Raw genomic sequence first — 20,411 nt, forward strand, 5'->3', positions numbered from 1 at the left:
GGATCCACAAGGTGAAAACTATTTCAATGACAATGTTAAAGATGTTATCTGCTGCTCTCATTTTCTCACTAGTGTAGAGTGGAATTTTCCAGAGCCTACATGAAGTGTGGTATCACAACAGATTGAATACTGATATGAAAATCCAGCTGTCTTGTATTAAGCCAGACATTAGAGAAACATGCAAAACTGAAAAAATGAGTCCACTTTTCTCACTTTTTTTTTTGTTTTGGGAAACATAGTATTTTAAAAATACATTATTTGGCCAAAATTAACAACACAAGAGACAACAGGTGTTGGCAAGGATGTGGAGAAAAGGGAATCCTCTTATACCATTGGTGGGAGTGCAAATTGGTGCAGCCACTCTGGAAAACAGTACAGAGGTTCCTCAAGAAGTTGAAAATAGGGCTACTCTATGACTAGCAATTGCACTACTGGGTATTTACTCCAAAGGTACAAGTCTAGTGACCAAGGGGACCCCTGTACCCCAATGTTTATAGCATCAATGTCCACAATAGCCAAATGATGGAAAGAGCCCAGATGTGTGTCGACAGGTGAATGGATAAAGAAGATGTGATATATATATATATATATATACATATATATATACACATTTATTTATTTATTTATTTATTTATTTATTTATTTATTTTGGAATACTACTCAGCCATCAACAAAAAAAATGAAATCTTGCCATTTGCAACAACATGGATGGAACTAGAGGGTATTAAGTGAAATAAGTCAATTGGAGAAAGACAATTATTACATGATCTCATATGTGGAATTTAAGTAACAAAACATCATAGGGGAAGAGAGGAAAAAATAAAGCAAAACAAAATCAGAGAGGGAGACAAACTGTAAGAGACTCTTAATCGCAGGAAACAAACTGAAGTTTGCTGGAGGGGAGGAGGTGGGGGATGGGGTAACTACATGATGGACATTAAGGAGGGAACATCATGTAATGAGAGCTGGGTGTTATACAAGACTGATGATCACTGACCTCTACCTCTGAAGCTAATAGTACATTATATGTTAATTAATTGAATTTAAATTAAAAAATTTAAAAGTGTGAGGATTTGAGGAACTCAGGTAATTTGGATGTTAAGAGACACTCTCTGTGTGTCTCTCTGTGTCTCTCATGAATAAATAAAGCCTTTGAAAAAAAATCTAAATCCAGCTAATAATCACCTGCTTACCTGCTTATTAATAAGTATGGTAGCTGCATTTTATCATAAATTTTGATTACACTCTGCTTTATAGGTTTTTATGCCTTATTTAGCTAGCATAGTGAGATATTTTTGAGTATAATATGGTACTTAACCTTAATTATGAAGGCAATTTTACCTAGACTTCAGTTAATTTTGGGGAAAAAAAGGCGTTTTGTATATACTTTTGATAAGGGCAAGTGGAATTTGCAAGAAAAAACTATTATTATACAATATAAAACTTATCCAGATTTTTTTAGATATTTAAAAATAGGGGCACCTGGGTGGCTCCATGGATGAGAGTCTGCCTTCAGCTCAGGGCCTGATCCCGGGTCCTGGGATCAAGTCCCACATTGGGCTCCCTGCATGGAGCCTGCTTCTACCTCTGCTTATGTCTCTGCCTCTCTCTGTGTGTCTCTCATGAATAAAGAAGTAAAATCTAAAAAAATTAGAAAGTTAAAACTAGAAAGTTAAAAGTAGAACTACACTATGATCCAGCAATTGCACTACTAGATATTTACCCAGAGAATACAAAAATACATGCATCCCTATATTTATAGCAGTGTTTTTTACAATAGCCAAATTATGGAAAGAGCTCAAATGTCCACAAACTGATGAATGGGTAAAGAAGATGTTGTATATATGTGCAATGGAATATTACTCAGCCATACAAAAGAATGAAATCTTGCCATTTGTAATGATGTGGATGGAGCTAGGGAGTATCATGTTAAGTAAAGTCAGTCAGACAAAGACAAACACTATATGATTTCACTCATATGTGGAATTTAAGAGACAAAAAAAAATGAACATGGGGGAAAAAGAGAAGAAACCTAAGAAACATGTATTTTCATTTCTTTTCTGGAAAGTATCTAGGAGTGAAATTGCTGGGTCATAATGTAGATGATATTTAACTTTATGAGAAGCTGCCACATTTTCCAAAGTGTTTTACCATTTTACATTTTCCAACAATGTATGATTGTTTCAGTTTCTCCACTTCCGGCCAACAATTGTTTCAGTTGCTCTGTCTCCTTGTCATTGTTTTTAATGTTAGCCATTCTAGTGGGTAGGAAATGCCATCTCGTGGGTTTGATTTGAATTTCCTTTTCAGAAAACATCACCTGTTGTATTAAATTATTCAAATATTCATTTGAATCTCACTTATTTTATACAATTACATTTAATTTTAAAATCTGCTTTGGTTTTATACCTATATAAGCTGCTGTAAGAATAATGCATGGATGGGGCAGCCGGGTGGCTCAGCGGTTTAGTGCCGCCTTTGGCCCAGGACCTGATCCTGGAGACTTGGGATTGAGCCCCACGTCGGGCTCCCTGCGTGGAGCCTGCTTCTCCCTCTGCCTGTGTCTCTACCTCTCTCTCTCTCTCTGTGTGTGTCTCATGAATAAATAAATAAAATCTTAAAAAAAAGAATAATGCATGGATAAGGAAATACTGCCTCAGTGTTCCATGTCCAGCTTTCTGTGAGTCGGCAGAACAGAGATGTGTCGAGCCATCCTAGCTGCTTTTCATTGATCATTTACCTCTTCTCATCCTCAGGACTTGACAGAAGCCAGGGAAAAGTTCTCGGGGGTATGTCTGAACATAGTGCTGTGATTGTTGGAGCACGGATGGTTGTGGGCAAGAGTGCACACGTGCACAGGTGTTAAGGAACTGCATGCTCCTCATGTTCTGATTTTTGGCAACTTGACTCTGTACTTGGAGTCAGTCTGTACAGTTCCTTATGTCATTGTAATGAAATCACTTCTGTGACACTTTAATCAAATATATGAATAAATACATAAAGAATGATACAAAAACCAGAATACGGTGTTTATATCTAGCTTTCTGTTTGTATGTAATTATGTAACATCATAATAAAAATAATATAGGTCAACATTTGAGGGTCATAATTTTTCCTTTACAAGATTTAAGTGCCTTTCTTTCTTTCTTTCTTTCTTTCTTTCTTTCTTTCTTTTTTTTTAAGATTTTTTTTTGTTAAGTGCCTTTCTTAAGTTTGACCACTAACCTAGCCCATACATCCCTGCTATTCTAGTTTGTCCAATTCTCAATAAGTTAATTCAGCTACAGCTTTTTCATCTCCATTTACAACTTGTTTATAGTCACTTTATTTGGATTCAGATGTTTCTCAAACCTCCATTAAAATTTCAAAAAGTGTACTAAGCTAGGTTTTTTTGTATAGATAGCTTTCATTTTGTTAATGTTTACTGGTGTAATTCTTAGACAGTAACTTTATTCTTCATATTATGAATGTCACAATCGAGTGTGTGACAAACTCAAAATACCTCCAAACATCTCTTTACTAGGTTCTGAACATTTTGATAATATTAACTTTGGGAGATGTATATGGCTTTTAAAATTTGGACTTGAGGCTATATATATGAATAATGGGCTGAAAATGTTTTAAATTTATTTTTAAATTTTATATAGAGTATTTATATACATTTAAATTTTTAAAAAAGATTTTATTTATTTATTCATAGACAGAGAGACAGAGAGAGAGGCAGAGGGAGAAGCAGGCTCCACGCAGGGAGCCCGACATGGGACTCAATCCTGGGTCTCCAGGATCACACCCTGGGCTGCAGGCAGGGCCAAACCGCTGCACCACCAGGGCTGCCCTATATATTTAAATTATATATAATTTACTTTGTAATTTAAATTGTATATTTATATATCATATATAAAATACATTATATATATTATATTCTATATTCTATATAAATAAACATATATATATGTTAAACAATATTATTAAGAGTTTGGAAAACAAAAGAAAATAAAAAGAATTACCCTTACTCTAGTATCCTAACACATCCATGGTCATCTTGTAAATTAATTTACAATATTTTAATATTATATATTTTTGCATGATTATACTGTAGGACACATTGTTCTCCATAGACTTGACAATGATAATTTTTAATGATACATAATCTTCATATTGAATACAATTACCATAATAATAATAACAATAACAATAATAATAATAATTGCTGTATCTAAAATGTACTGAGCTCTCACTAGGTGCCCATAGAATTGTTTAATTCCCCACAACAACTGTCCTTTATTTTATTTAACCTTACTCTATCTTGGGATCCCTGGGTGGCTCAGCAGTTTAGCGCCTGCCTTTGGCCCAGGGTGTGATCCTGGAGTCCCGGGATCGAGTCCCACATCAGGCTCCCTGCATGGAGCCTGCTTCTCCCTCTGCCTGTGTCTCTGCCTCTCTCTCTCTCTCTCTTTCTGTGTCTCTAATGAATAAATAAAATCTGTAAAAAAAAATAACCACTCTATCTCAAATTCCTTCCAAATTTTCACTACCTTTATGCATATGATCTTTCTTTAGGTTGAATTATCTCCAAAGTGAGATATTTCCAGAAGTGAGTCATAAAACATGAACCTTCTTGTTGCCCGTGATACAAATTGCCAATTTTTATCCCTGAAGGCTTATATAAATATAAATGTCACTAAAAACACAAAAAGTGCCCATTTCAGGGCATCTTTGTCAACATGAGGTTATAATTTAGTAGGTTATTTTTTTAAAGCTTTTTAAAATTTACTTATGAGAGACACAGAGAGATAAAGAGGCAGAGACATAGGCAGAGGGAGAAGCAGGCTCCCAGCAGGGAGCCTGATGGAGATTCGATCCCAGGATCATGACCTGAGCCAAAGGTAGACACTCAAACACTGAGCCACCCAGGTGCCCTAGTCTTGTGAAATTCTTAAATGATTTTTGAAAATAATACTGTCTTTTCCAAACTTACCAACTACGGGAAGCTAGATTAAAGAAATCTCAAGTCAGATCAGTTCCTCTTTGGCCCTTGCAATACTACAGCCATGCAATTGGGTTTGTGATGCTAAGGCTTAGGAGGCCTCCACATAGTCGACTAAATTTAATCAAATTTATTTCATCATTTTTGATAATCTTATGTATATGTGGTTTGGGGGGTTCTTTGAACAGCTTATAACATCTCATTGATTTTTCCCTCATCAGTTTTGATTAATGAGGAAATGAAATTAAGTTGTTTGCATACTTTATCCCAGATTGGTGTCATATTGGCTAAGTCAAATCAATACTTGAGCAAATATGAAATTACAGCTTCTTTATCATGGAATATTAGGTATCATTATTAAAGAAGATTTCATTTAAAAAATAGTCTTTAAAAAACAGCTACTACTGGCGCTTCTGGGTGGCTCAGGTGGTTGAGCATCTGCCTTCAGCTCAGGTCATGATCTCAGGGTCCTGGGATGGAGTCCCTATTGGAGTCCCTGCTCAGTGGGGAGTCTGCTTCTACCTCTGCCCCTTCCCTCTACTTGTTCTCTCTTTCTAATAAATAAATACAATCATTTTTTTTTTAAAACAACTGTTATCATTTTACATTATTTGCTATTTAGGCACTTTGAAGTTTTTTCATTTGAAGACACATAAAGAAAGTAGACTATGGGCATTTGTAATGGCTTTAGCATTCATAATGTGACTCTGCATGAGTGCCTTCCAGGGTTGCAGTTTTACTAGTGAAGTTTCAGAAGCCACTTAGCTAATGACTCAGCTAACCAACCACCCAGTGTTATATCTCAGTGCTCTTTTGTTTTCTCTACTCCTCAAATTTAGTCGCAAGTGATAAAAACTTGCTTTATTTTTTTAAAAATACTTTATTTATTTACTTATTTATTTACTTATCTATTTACTTATTTATAGAGAGTGTGCAAGCACTGGAGCGGGTCGGCAGAGGGAGAGAGAGAATCTCAAGCAGAGTCCATGCTGAGTGTGGAGCTCTACTCGAGGCTTAATCTCATGATCTTGAGATGAGGACCTGAGCTGAAAGCAAGAGCTGGATGCTTAAATGATTGAGCCATCCAGGGGTCCCAAATTTGCTTTGTTTTTTAATAACAGCTGTAGTGAGCTGTAAGTCACTACCATACACTTTACTTCTTTAAAGTATATAATTCAGTGGTTTTTAGAATATTCTGAGTTGTGTATCCATTGTCACAATCAATTTGGGAGCTTTTTATTACTCTATAAAGAAACCTGCTATCCTTCCTTGCATCTATTTCTCCCATTCCTCTGTGCCGTGCCTTCAGCAACCACTGCCTTACTTTCCGTCTCTATAGATTTGTCTAATCTGGACATTTTAAATTAGTGGAGTTGTACGATATGTGGTCTTTTGTGTTTGGCTTCCTTCACTAAGCATAGTGTTTTATTTTATTTTATTATTATTATTATTATTTTTAGCATAGTGTTTTAAAGGTTCATCCATGTTGTTCATGTATCAATATGTCTTTTCTTTTATGGCTGGATAATATTTCATTGTATGGATATACCACATTTTGTTTGTTCATTCATTGTTGATGGACATTTGGTTTATTTCCACTTTTGGGCTATTAGGAAAATTGCTGATATGAACATTCATGTACAAATTTTTATGTGGACGTATGTTTTCATTTCTTTGGGGTATAGATTTAGGAGTGCAACTGTTGCATCATAGGGTGACTGTATATTTAACCTTTGGAGAAACTGTCAGACTGTTTTCCAAAGCGATCAGTTGCACCGTTTTATGTTCTCATCAACAACATATCAGGGGTTCCAATCCACATCTCCACCCATATTTGTTGTTATTATTTTTTTATTATAGTAATCCTAGCACCTAGAAGTGCCTGGGTGGCTTAGTGGTTCAGCATCTGACTCTTGATTTTGGCTCAGGTCATGATCTCAGGGTCGTGAGATCGAGCCCCACGTGGGCTCCATATGGGACACGGAGTCTGCCTGGAATTCCCTCTCCCTCTCCTTCTGCCCCACTCCCCCTCAACTCATGCTCACTCTCTCTTGCTGTCTCAATCCCTCCTAAAAAAAGACAAAACAAAACTCTCCATTAATCACAATGGGAATTTAGTTATTTAATGCAGTCACTAATCTAATGTTACCAATAAAATCTAAGCAGTTATATCACAAAACCAGGGTTATATTCAGTAGACATACATTAACAATCTATACAACTTAACATTACACCAGAAAAGGAACTGAATGCAAATTTCCCCTGATTTTTGGTGGTCATCAAATATCATGGCACCGGTTACCAATAAAATTGTAAAAAACATTTTAAGTATTCTCAATAAAATGGTAAATAAATTATTTATTTATTTATTTTTAAAGATTTTATTTATTTATTCATGAGAGACACAGAGAGAGAGAGAGAGAGGCAGAGACATGGGCAGAGGGAGAAGCAGGCCCCATGCAGGGAGCCTGATGTGGGACTTGATCCCAGGACTCCAGGATCACACCCTGGGCCAAAGGCAGGCGCTAAACCGCTGTGCCACCCAGGGATCCCCAAAATGGTAAAAAATTTAATGAGCCTTTTAGTTTCCATATCAGGCTGAAGATTTAAAATATCAAGCTGGCCCCAATTTGTAAAAAATGACAGATAAATATTTACAGTGACTAGGCAGGTTATTTAATAACAGTGTTACTGGAGGACTACTCATCCTTAACAAAAACATAAACAAAAAACAAAACAAAAACAAACAAAAAAACCCCACGCCTCTCTGAGGCTAATTTCTCAGTGCAAACAAGTCTTTGTAAATTCTGTGATAATATAAACTTGGAATCAAGACAGTGATGAAAAATAACACACAAGCCAATCTTATTTCTTATCTGTCTTCATAAAGCCTTCTGGTGCCAACGCCCAACACTGTCCCCAATATAAGTGACTCTACTTGAAGAAGAGCAAAGTGACTCTACTTGCTGACATTGTTCTGCAGAGTTATCTTTCAGTAGGGCAAGGCTCAAGCTCCATTAACTTGCTTCTCTTGAGTATGATTAGCAGAGAACCAAATTTATAAACTGATAGGATTACTCAAAATACTGAACACACTTTTCAAACAGAAGCAAACTTCCGCCCCCAATTGTTAGTTTCATGTGCCATATTATTCTTCAAACTTACATGGATACCAATAAGAAAAAAATTAGGAAAGCTTTGACCACATCTTGTACCTTTTGTCAAGGCTAAAGCACAAAATATTTCCATATTTTAATAGGAAAAAACATCAAACACATAATAAAGGAACTGAAGTGACAGTAAAGCTAATACAAAAAACCAATTCAGAAGACCAATTCAATTTTTCTTTCTTCAGTGAAATGTGTAAGTAAATCAAGTTTTCATAGAAGTTGCCATTTTATTTGTTTTTTCTTTCCCAGGATCAGAAATTCTAAAATCTTAGGGGAAAAAATGGGGGAAAAATAACATTGCATGACAAATAGACACTAAATTCATAAAGAACCTTTTTTTAGAAATGAGATATTCCATAAAAAAAGAAATATTACCATTTGCAATGATGTGGAGGGAACTAGAGGAGCTAAGCAAATTAAGACAATCAGAGAAAGACAATTATCCTATGATCTCATATGTGGAATTTAAGAAACAAAACAGGATCGTAGGAGAGAGAGTAAAAAATAAAACGACAAAATCAGAGAGGGAGACAAACTATAAGAGACTCTTAATCATAGGAAACAAACTGAGGATCACTGGGGAGGAAGGGGTGGGAGGGTGGGGTAACTGGGTGATGGGCATGAAGGAGGGCATGTGATGTGATGAGCACTGGGTGTTATATATGACTGATGAATCACTGACCTCTACCTCTGAAACCAATAACACATTATATGGTAATTAATTGAATTTAAATAAATTTATTTTTAAAAGCCTTAAAAAATGAAAACAAAAAATTAGGTATTATGGAAGAAAATGCCATGAAAATAATAACATGAGAATTGTTTTTTAGGCCCAGTAAATTTGAGTCCTGGTCTTCATAAAGATAGAATAGCTTATGTAAGAAACTATAAATATATAAGACTCCAGGAAAAGTCAAAACACATGTTATTTAACATTCTGTAGGCCTAGACAACTTTTGAGGTGAAGGAAAAGGATAGCCAATTGAATCTTCACTTAAGAATACAGAACTAGGGGGTTCCTGTCTGGCTCAGTCAGTAGAACATGTGACTCGATCTCACGGTTGTGAGTTGAAGCCCCATGTTGAATGTAGAGATTATTTAAAAATAAAATCTTGAAAAAAAAAAAGAATACAGAACTATGAAGCATTGCTGGGTCAGAAGGGTGTTCCAAAATGGAATAATTTGTGAAATCATACAACTTAGATATATTTTTAAAAGGAAAGAAAAAGTACTAAATAATTACAGTTCCCTCCAAAAAGGAAATCTCAGGGCGCTTGGGTGGCTTAGTGGTTGAGTGTCTGCCTTCCGCTCAGGCCATGATCCCCGGAATCCTGGGATCGAGTCCCACAATGGGCTCCCTACAGGGAGCCTCCTTCTCCTCTGCGTATGTCTCTGCCTCTCTCTTTGTGTCTCTCATGAATAAATAAATAAAATCTTAAAAAAAAAAAGAGGAAATCTCAATACACTATCTCTGATAGTGTAAATGAACCAGGCTCATAAAGCAAACCTAACAATGTATCCAAGATTCTGTCCATAAAAGTAAAGCCATGGATGGCATCTTTAATATTAAAGAAATAGGCTATAAAAAAAAGTTCTTTCTCAGTCATGGTTTTAGTAAAAGCTCCTTTGTGCTCCTTTGTGGGTGCATAATAAAGTTCCATGAGTTTGCTCACTTTCCAGTATTATTCATAGACCAGTTCCAAAGAAAAAGAGCCATTTAATGCAGTGACTTCCCCATTGGCTGTTACTATGTAAATGGTATGCTACTGCTTCTCACTGTGTATCAAGCTCATCTGGTTTGGTTTTCCTTTGCTTCAAAGTTCTTCAAAAGCTGACTTCACAGACAGATTCTTGACAAGTGATCAACAGTGGCATCACCTCAAACCTTTATGTATCTGGTCTGTGGACTGTCATCTTTTTCCATTAGTGTGGGAGGAGGCCTGAATACTTACTGTTTCAGTAGCACCATCTAGGACTGGATCAAATGCCACTGTTGCATTGCTGTTATCAAGCTGATGCCGGGAATGACCAGATCTTTGGGCCTGCTTCCTGATTACTGTGTGTGGAAGCATCACTACAGTGAGAACTGTTGCCACTGTCCTCTGCTCCAGTTCCATTTTCAGTGTGTTGCTTCTTGCCTTGCAATGATCTGTTCATGGACAGTATCTTCAGTCCTTCATCCGTGCTGTGACTGAGTGCTTGTTGACCATTGTGCTTGTTGATCACGGCTAGTATTCTCTCTCCATGAACTTCATATTCTCCATGATTTGGATAAATCTTGCATCAATATTTGAGTCTGGTCTTCGTGATCTTTTAGAAACTAGCTTTTTTCGACAGGTAAGATATTCTTTTTTTAAAATTTATTTTTTAATAGAAAAAGAGAGAGAGAGTGGGAGGGGCAGAGGGAGAGGGAGAGAGAATCCCAAGCAGACTCCACGGTCAGCATGGAGCCTGACTTGGGGCTCAATCTCATGACCCTGAGTTCAAGACCTGAGCCCAAACCAAGAGTTGGACATTCAACCCACTGTGCCACCCAGACACCCCAGGACGTTCTTTTTTTTTTAATTTTAAAAAAATTTTTTAAATTTATTTATGATAGTCACACAGAGAGAGAGAGAGAGAGAGAGAGAGAGAGAGAGGCAGAGACACAGGCAAAGGGAGAAGCAGGCTCCATGCACCAGGAGCCTGACGTGGGATTCGATCCCAGGTCTCCAGGATCGCACTCTGGGCCAAAGACAGGAGCTAAACCGCTGCGCCACCCAAGGATCCCCCTCCAGGACGTTCTTTATTGCCACTTCTGAGGGCTGTGATAGTGTAGTCTGCCCAAAAGCTATGTAAACACTCCTTTGCAATCATGGTGTTCTCCAACATATCCAAACAAATTGGGTATATTAATTGACTGTGTAGTCTTGAAGATGAAATTACAATTTCTAAGCCATCTGCTGTTGCCACCTGAGATGTTCACTGTAATTCATATAAACAGAGTTCCCATATTTTGCTTAATGGTTGAATTCTGAGACATTGCGGCTCCTGCCCCCAGCCCAGGAATCACTGGCCACTGCCAGATCCAGACTCAGGTACCAGCCACATGATATCAAAACATATTTCTGTTTTTTAAATTAAGATTTTATTTGTTTATTTGGTAGACGGAGAGCACAAGCAGGGGGAATGGGTGAGGGAGAAGCAGGTTCCCCGCTAAGCAGGGAGCCCTATGCGGGACTCAATCCAAGGACCCTGAGATTATGATCTGAGCCAAAGGTAGACGCTTAACTGACTGAACCACCCAGCCACCTCATCAAAACATATTTCTTAATGAAAAAATGACCTGAAGTGAAAGTCAGTGCTAGATCTGATGACTAAAATGTAGGAAAAGCTAAGAGGCATATAATCGTTTTTTAGCCGGAAGACTATTTTATAACTGACTTTCAAATCCTGTATATATGGGAATCATTGAGAATCTGAAGGATAACTTAAAATTTTCAACTAAACTACACTGTAGTAATATTCATGAGTTTGGGGATTTGTGAAGGTCTCAGGACTGGACCTGTGAGTGCCAAGAATCTAATCCAGGTTCGAATCTTAAATTTGCCTTGTCACAGAGACAGTATTTTAAGAATCTTGCCCTTGAGACAGAACATGAGAGACTTACCTAACTCTGGGAAACGAACAAGGAATGGTGGAAAGGGAGGTGGGGGGGGGAGGTGACTGGGTGATGGGCACTGAGGGGGGCACTTGACGGGATTAGCACTGGGTGTTATACTATATGTTGACAAATTGAACTCCAATAAAAAAAAAAAAAGAAAGAATCTTGCCCTTAGCTATCTCCTTGCTTCAGTGGCAAGGTAATTATTGAGCTATTCATTTGTGCTTTTAGTCTCACTGCCATAGGAAGACTCAAATAAAGGTGAGAGATTTTTAATATTCTTTGTTTCTCCATCCAAGAAGCCTCTGTGTCCCGAGCTTGGGCTCCCCATCCTTTGAGAGCTCCTGATGGCTTTTATGTTGCAAAGCTGGGGAAAGAGGGAGTACAAGTAGGATTGCCACGTAACATATGGGATGCCCAGTTAAATTTGTATTTCTGTTAAACAACTGATAATTTTTTAGTGTAAATAACCTCCCCCCATTATTTGTTGTTTATCTGATGTACGAATTTAGCTGCATGTTCTATTTTTATATTTACTCAATTTGATAACCCTAAGTGAAGGATAAAATTTACAGCTCCCCACCCCATAAGGCTTTTATTTGGAAGAGTACAAATCATTTCAAAGAGACTATATTAAGGGTGGAGGAAGTGGAGTGGCAAACTCAAGAGTTGGCATTTTGGGAATGGCCTCTGGGGTTGGATTGTGAAGGTCTGGGACCTGTGCTTTACTGCCATGTGACTCCTGAGAAAGTCTAGCCCGCCCAGGGAGCTGGCAGTGGGGGTGGGTATTGTGGAAGCTGGACAGTGTGGTGGCTGGGGAGCTGCACTGCCCAAACCCCTGCCAAAGGGGGATCCCTGGGTGGCTCAGCGGTTTGGCGCCTGGCTTTGGCCCCGGGGCGCGATCCGGGAGGCCCGGAATCGAGTCCCGCGTCGGGCTCCCTGCATGGAGCCTGCTTCTCCCTCTGCCTGTGTCTCTCTCTCTCTCGCTCTCTATGTCTATCATAAATAAATAAAAATAAATCTTAAAAAAAAAACCCTGCCAAATAATCCTATACTGCTGTATGGCTCAAGATAAAGCAACAGGGGCAAATGGGACTTGTCTGACACATTTCAAGTGATTCAAATGATTGGCATGAAGTAAGTGCTTTAGTTAACGTTTTGAACAAATGGAATAATATGGTGTTTCTTGACTTTCCATAACATACATCAAAATAATATTCATTGTACTTCTATCAAAGAAGTTTCTTTCGCTTCCTCCTTTCCTGAATGTCCATGGATTTTGCTCTGTTAGGGCTTATCTGCTTTGGCACCAGGCACAGCAGTCAAAAAATCCCCACAGTGTCCATTTTACTGTCCAAATTATAGAAAAATACGTACTATTTGAGCACCACAAAAATATCACAAGCACCATCTAAAAATGGTTTCAGCCTGTTTTTAAGCATTCTCCAGTACAATATTTTAGCACAGCTGAGATATTTTGAGAGTCCCTTGGAGGTTTGTGATGAAGGAATGGGACCAGTATTTTTCAGTTTACTCAGCCTAATTACTAAATGATTACTAATACAAATAATTTCTATATCTCTAGGTATATGTGTGACTTTGAACATGGCAGATCCTTAAGGTAGAGTGTGAAGAGTGGAGATTGAATGCCTTTCCTCTGCTGTGAGCAAATCTGCCAGACGGATGAGCTGGAGAAGGTCATTCATCCTCTCCAAACTAGTTTCTCATTTGGGCTCAGAATTAAATATCACTAAGGTTCTTTCCAATATAAAGAGATTGCTATTTGCTATTCAAAGACCTGGATTTTAGTCCTGGCTTTGCCAGTTATTAGCTGTGTGACCTTGGGCAAGCTATAAAACCTCTTTCAACCTCTGACTTCTCACTTGTAAAATGGAGATAATAACATTCCCAGGTTGTTCCAAGGGCCGAATAAACCAAAATATGGGATAATACTTTCTTTTTTTTTTTAAAGATTTATTTATTTATTTATGATAGACATAGAGAGAGAGAGAGAGAGAGAGAGGCAGAGACACAGGAGGAGGGAGAAGCAGGCTCCATGCCGGGAGCCCGACGTGGGACTCGACCCCGGGACCCCAGGATCCCGGCCTGGGCCAAAGGCTGAGCCACCCAGGGATCCCCTGGGATAATACTTTCTAATAAACCATGAAGTAATAAATTAATGCAGAGGTATCAATTTTTATTTTTAACAGTAGCTGATCATAGGGGAGCCTGGGTGGTTCAGTCAGTTAAGGGTCCAACTGTTGGTTTTGGCTCAGGTCATGATCTTATGGGTCGTGAGATTGAGCCCTGAGGCAGGCTTTGCCTGCTTGAGATTCTATCTCCCTCTCCCTCTGCACCTCCCACCCTCACCCCACAACATTAGTAAATAAACAAATATCTTTAAAAAAAAAAAGAATAGCTGACCATATAGTAAAACAAAATAAAAGTTATTATTTATGGTTTTGGTTTCTTCAAAAGCCACAAAAACAGGGAAATCATGAATGTATTTACTGGACCTTTATAGCAATAGGCAGTTAGTTTAAAATATTGGACTTATATAAAATGGTGGACTCTGGGAATGCTTGGCCATGGTAAAGGAATAGAGCCTCTTCACTCTGATATGGAGGAGCACTGAGCCAACACCAAGGAGCAGCTGAGTTATTGGTCTGCAGCAAGACACAGAGCACAACACATCAGGTGGCCGTGAAACACTTTGCATCTTGGGACCTAAAAAAAATCATGCTTCTCGCTGGGGTTAAATTATATAAAACAATTTTGATGGACTCCATAGTGTGGGGGGAGTTGAGGGAAGGATAATTTTAGGTAAAAAGAAATCTGCTTAACTGTTCCATGACCTAGGCAGGCAATGCAGTGAAATGAAGTTGGAAGTCCCAGTCCCATGGACTGACATTTTTGGTAATGCATTTTCTTCTACCAAGAGTCTCTAGACTGCTCCATGGGATCCCAGAATTCTTTGGAAGCTGCAGCATATCCAGGGGACAATTCCCAAGGGTTATTAGAGTTTGGATAAATGTATTGGGTGGGATTATATAGTACTGCATCTGTTTGGGTTATATGATTATTAGTTCATGTCAATTAGTTATTGACTAATGGATTCAGCCGTTAGTAGGAGCCTACTGTGTGATAGGTTTTGTGCCAGGAACTGGAAACACAAAGTTTAGTAGGGCTGGTCTTGACCTCACCTAGTTCACAGAGAGGTGCAGGAGAGTGATATAAAAATGGATACTGTATTTATTTATAACTCAAGATGTTAACTGCATACTTCTGGATTCTACCACTTGTGTTTATTCTTCCTGAGTCTCAGTTTTCTCATTTGTGAAAGGGGAGTAATAACCCTTCCTTTACAGTAATGCAGAGTTGTTTACGTAAATCTTGGCTCCTTGTATGTCCTTGTGCCCCTCCCACACACAGAGAATGGCTTGGCGATGGGAGAAGGCTGTACCTTCTTTTTGAGGGGCTGATTCCATATGGCTTTTTCATGTTACAAGGAATGACTGGGCAACCTGAAGACTGGGAGACTTCTTGTAAGAAATTCTAGTACCCAGCCAGCTACTCTGTTATTGTTGGCATCTTTATTTCTCTCTCAGATTTCCATCATCAGCCCTTCTTTTGGTTCCATCCAATGGAAGACCCACAATTGGAAGTCTCAGTTAGATAAGAGAAGACTCACCATCCAATATAGAAGACCCACCCAAGGTGAGGCTTTGGCCCAGAAAAGTCTGTCTAGTGTAGCTAGACATTTTCTTTCACAGGTGAATATGAATAAAGGCTGATTTTTTCTAAGTTTTTGTTTTAATTCTAGTTAGTTTTATTTTAATCTCATACAGTGGTATATTAGTTACAGGTGTACAATATAATAATTCAACACTTCCATACATCAGCCTGTGCTCATCACAAGTGCTCTCCCCATCACCTTTTAAGCTATCCCCCCATCCACCTCACCTCTGGTAACCATCAGTTTGTTTTCTATAATTAAGAGCCTGTTTCTTGCTTTGTCTCTCTCTCTCTCTCTCATTTTCCCCTTTACTTGTTTTGTTAAATTCCACATATGAGTGAAATCATATGGTATTTGTCTTTCTCTGACTTATTTCGCTTAGCATTATACTCTCTAGCTCTATCCGCATCATTGCAAATGGCAAGATTTTTTTTTTTTGTATAGCTGAGTAATATTCCATTGCATAGGGGCATCTGGGTGGTTCAGTCAGTTAAGAGTCTATGTTCAGCTCAAGTCATGATCCTGGGGTCCTGGGATTGAGCTCCATGTCGGGATCTTTGCTCATTAGGGAGCCTGCTTCTCCCTCTCCCTCTGCCCCTTGTGCCCTGGCTCATGCTCTCTCTATCTCAAATAAAATTAAATGTCTCAAATCTTAAAAAAAAAACCTCTACTGTATATATATGACACCTCTCTTTATGCATACATCAGTTGATGGACATATGGGCTCTTTACATAATTTGGCTATTGTAGATAATGCTACTATAAACATCAAGGTGCATATATCCCTTTGATTTAGTATTTTTGCATTCTTTGGGTAAATACCTAGTAGTGCAATAGTTGCATCGTAAGGCAGTTCTATTTTTAAAGCTTTGAGGAATCTCCATACCATTTTCCAGAGTAGCTGCACCAGTTTGCGTTGGTCACATCCTCGCTAATACCTGTTTCTTGTGTGTTGATTTTAGCCATTCTGACAGGTGGGAGATTACACCTTATTGTAGTTTTGATTTGTATTGCCCAGATGATGAGTGGTGTTGAGCATCTTTTCATATGTCTGTTGGCCATCTATATATATTCTTTCAAGAAATGTCTGGTAATGGGCAGCCCGGGTGGCTCAGCAGTTTAGCGCCGCCTTTAGTCCAGGTCGTGATCCTGGAGACCCGGATCAAGTCCCATGTCAGGCTTCTTGCATGAAGCCTGCTTCTCCCTCTCTCTGCCTGTGTCTCTGCCTCTCTCTCTCTCTTTGTGTGTGTCTCTCATGAATAAATAAATAAGATCTTAAAAAAAAAAAAGAAATGTCTGGTAATATCTTCTGACCATTTTAAAATTGGATTATTCATTTTTTGAGTGTTGAGTTGCATAAGTTCTTTTTTTTTTTTAATTTTATTTACTTATTCATAGAGACAGAGAGAGGCAGAGACACTGGCAGAGGGAGAAGCAGGCACCACACAGAGAGCCCAATGCGGGACTCGATCCAGGGTTCCCAGAATCACGCCTTGGGCTGCAGGCGGCGCTAAACCACTGCACCACCAGGGCTGCCACATAAGTTCTTTATAAGTTTTGGATACTAACCTTTATAGCAGGTATGTCATTTGCAAACATCTTCTCCCATTCTGTAGGTTGCCTTTAGTTATGTTGATTGTTTACTGCGCAGAAACCTTTTTATTTTGATGAAGTCCTAATAGTTTATTTTGCTTTTATTTCCTTTGTTTCAGAGGCATATCTAGAAAAAATACTGCTATGGCCAATGTCAAAGAGGTTGCTGACTATGTTCCCTTCTAGGATTTTGATAGTTTCCTGTCTCATGTTTAGCTCCTTAATCCATTTTGAATTTATCATTGTGTATGGTGTAAGAGAATGGTCCAGTTTCATTCTTCTGCACATGACTGTCCAATTTTCCCAACACCATTTGTTGAAGAGATGTCTTTTTCCCATTGGATATTCTTTCCTGCTTTGTTAAACATTAATTGGGCATATAATTGTGGGTTTATATATGGGTTTTCTATTCTGTTCTATTGACCTGTGTGTCTCTTTTTGTGCCAGTACCATACTGTTTCGATCACTTACAGCTTTGTAGTATAGCTTGAAGTCTGGAATTGTGATGCCACCAGTTTTGCTCTGCTTTTTTAAGGTTGCTTTGGTTATTCAAGGTCTTTTGTGGTTCCATACAGATTTTAGGGTTGTTTGTTCTAGTTCTGTGAAAAATGCTGCTGTTATTTTGATAGGAGTTGCATTAAATCTGTAGATTACTTTGGGTGTTTTATTTTAACAATATTTGTTCTTGTAATCCAGGAACATGGAATGTCTTGGTGTCTACTTTAATTTCTTTCACCAGTGTTTTATAGTTTTCAGAGTATATGTATTTTACCTCTTGGTTATGTTTATTCTTAGGTATCTTATTATTTTGGATACAATTGTAAATGAGATTGTTTTAATTTCTTTTTCTGCTGCTTCATTATTGGTGTATAGAAATGTAACAGATTTGTGTACATTCATTTTGTATCCTTTGACTTTACTGAATTCATTTACAGTTCTAGCAGTTTTTTGGTGGAGTCTTCGGGGTTTTTTTTTTTCTTTTTTAAAGATTATATTTATTAATTTGAGAGAGAGAGAGATAGCAAGAGAGAGCAAGAATGGGGGCAGGGAGAGGGAGAAGCATACCCCTTGCTGAGTAGGGAGCCTGACATGGGCTTGAACCTAGGAACCCAGGGTCATGAGCTGAAGGCAGATGCTTAACCAACCGAGCCACCCAGGCACCTCTGGGGTTTCTATATTGAATATCATATCATCTGCAAATAGTGAAATGTTTACTGCTTCCTTACAGGTTTGGGTGTCCTTGATTTCTTTTTGCTGTCTGATTGCTGTGGCTAGAGCCTCCAGTACTATGTTGAATAAAAGTGGTGAGAGTGGACATTCTGTCTTCTTCCTGACCTCAGGGGAAAAGCTCTCAGTTTTTCCCAACTGAGTTGTCAGCTGTGGGTTTTTCATGTAAGGCCTTTATTATGTTGAGGTATGTTCCCTGTAGAGCTATTCTGTTAAGAGTTATTATCATGAATGGATCTGTACTTTGTAAAATACTTTTTCTGCATCTATTAAAATGATCATATGGTTCTTATCCCTTTTTTGATCTGATGTGATTGATTGATTTGTGAATATTGAACCATTCTTGCAACCCGGAATAAATCCCACTTGATCATGATGAATGATTTTTTAAAATGTATTGTTGGATTCAGTTTGCCCGTATTTTATTGAGGATTTTTGCAACTATATTCATCACAGATATTGGCTTGTAATTCTCACGTTAAGTAGTGTCTTCATCTGATATTGGTATAAGGGTAATGCTGGCTTCTTAGAATCAGTTTGGAAGTTTTCCTTCCTTCTCTATTTTTTCGGATAGTTTTAAAATAGATATTAGCTCCTCTTTAAATATTTAGTGGAATTCCCCTGTGAAGCCATCTGGCCCTGGACTTTGTTGGGAGTTTTTTAGTTACTGATCCAATATCTTTTTTAGAGGTATTTTATTTATTTGTTCATGAGAGACACAGAGAGAAGCAGAGACACAGGCAGAGGGAGAAGCAGGCTCCCTGTGGGGAACCCGATGTGGGACTCAATCCCAGGACCCTGGGATCACAACCTGAGTCAAAGACAGACACTTAACCACTGAGCCACCCAGGTGACCCTGACTCAATTTCTTTGCTGGTTATTGGTCTTCTCAAATTTTCTACTTCTTCTTGTTTCAGTTTTCATAGTTTATATGTTACAGGAATTTATTGATTTCTTCTACATTGTCCAGTTTGTTGACATATAGTTTTTCATAATATTCTTTCATGATTATTTGTATTTCTATTGTGTTAGTCGTTATTTCTCCCCTCTCACCCATGATTGTATTCATTTGAGGTCTTTTTCTTTATTTTTTTTTTCTTAGTAAGTCTGGCTAGTGGTATATCAATTTTATTGATTTTTTTTTTCAAAAAATCAACTCCTGGCTTCATTGATGTATTATATTATTTTTTTTTTAGTTTGTATATCATTTATTTCTGCTGTAATATTTATTATTTCCTTCCTTCGGCTTGTTTTAGGTTTCCTTTGTTGTTCTTTTTCTAGACCCTTTAGATGCAAGGTTAGGTTGTTTATTTATTTAAGATTTTTCCTGCCTGTTAAGGTAAGCCTGGATTGCTATAAACTTCCTTCTTAGAACCACTTTTGCTGTGTCCCAAAGGTTTTGGACCATTGTATTTCATTTTCATTAAGGCTGCTATTTTTCAAAAAGTACAATAAGGGGCAGTGTAAATGATTTGTAAGTTTCTGGCTGTAAGACACAGACCTGAGAACAGAACAGTTTGTTGATTTGGACTCACAATAGTTACTCAAAATTGTTCACATAAAATGTGTTTTACATGGTCCCTTATTTTATCCTCACAGCAGCCCAAGGAAAGTAGGGACTATTACACTTAAGAGACAAGATAACTGAAGCTTACAGAGCTTATTGAAGTTGTTTCAGTGCAGAACCAGGATGAGATGGAGTAAGTTCTGTTGGACTCCCAAGCCCCTGTGATGTCATGGGGGTTCTCCCCTCTGAGGCCTAAACAGGACCCTTTTCTGAAGTCAACACCAGTACTGGTTGTATTTATTATTGTTCACTGGTTTATTTTAATATTTAGGATGTTCAGGGAACTGCTTATGTTGCTCCCTTCCTTACAGTGGCTAATGGAAAGCTTAGAGCCAAAACTGTGGCCCTGAATATCAAGTGTATAGGAATTCATAGCATGGATTTCATGGACTAGCTTTGCTTCTCAACTCCTTGTTACTTGTCTACCCTTAATTTCTCTTTCTAGCATTGTGTCACCCAGCCTTAGCTTGTTGACATGTTGTGTGTAT

At 38.1% G+C, this 20,411-nt stretch overlaps 1 pseudogene; it reads right to left on the minus strand.

Annotated features, from left to right (window-relative positions):
- Nucleotides 1-9,614: 9,614 nt before the first annotated feature.
- The window catches only part of LOC112934131 (E3 ubiquitin-protein ligase RING2 pseudogene), a 37,083-nt pseudogene continuing 26,286 nt past the window's right edge, over nt 9,615-20,411 (minus strand).

The sequence above is a fragment of the Vulpes vulpes genome, chromosome 3 (genome assembly GCF_048418805.1).
Source record: "Vulpes vulpes isolate BD-2025 chromosome 3, VulVul3, whole genome shotgun sequence".
NCBI lineage: Eukaryota > Metazoa > Chordata > Mammalia > Carnivora > Canidae > Vulpes > Vulpes vulpes.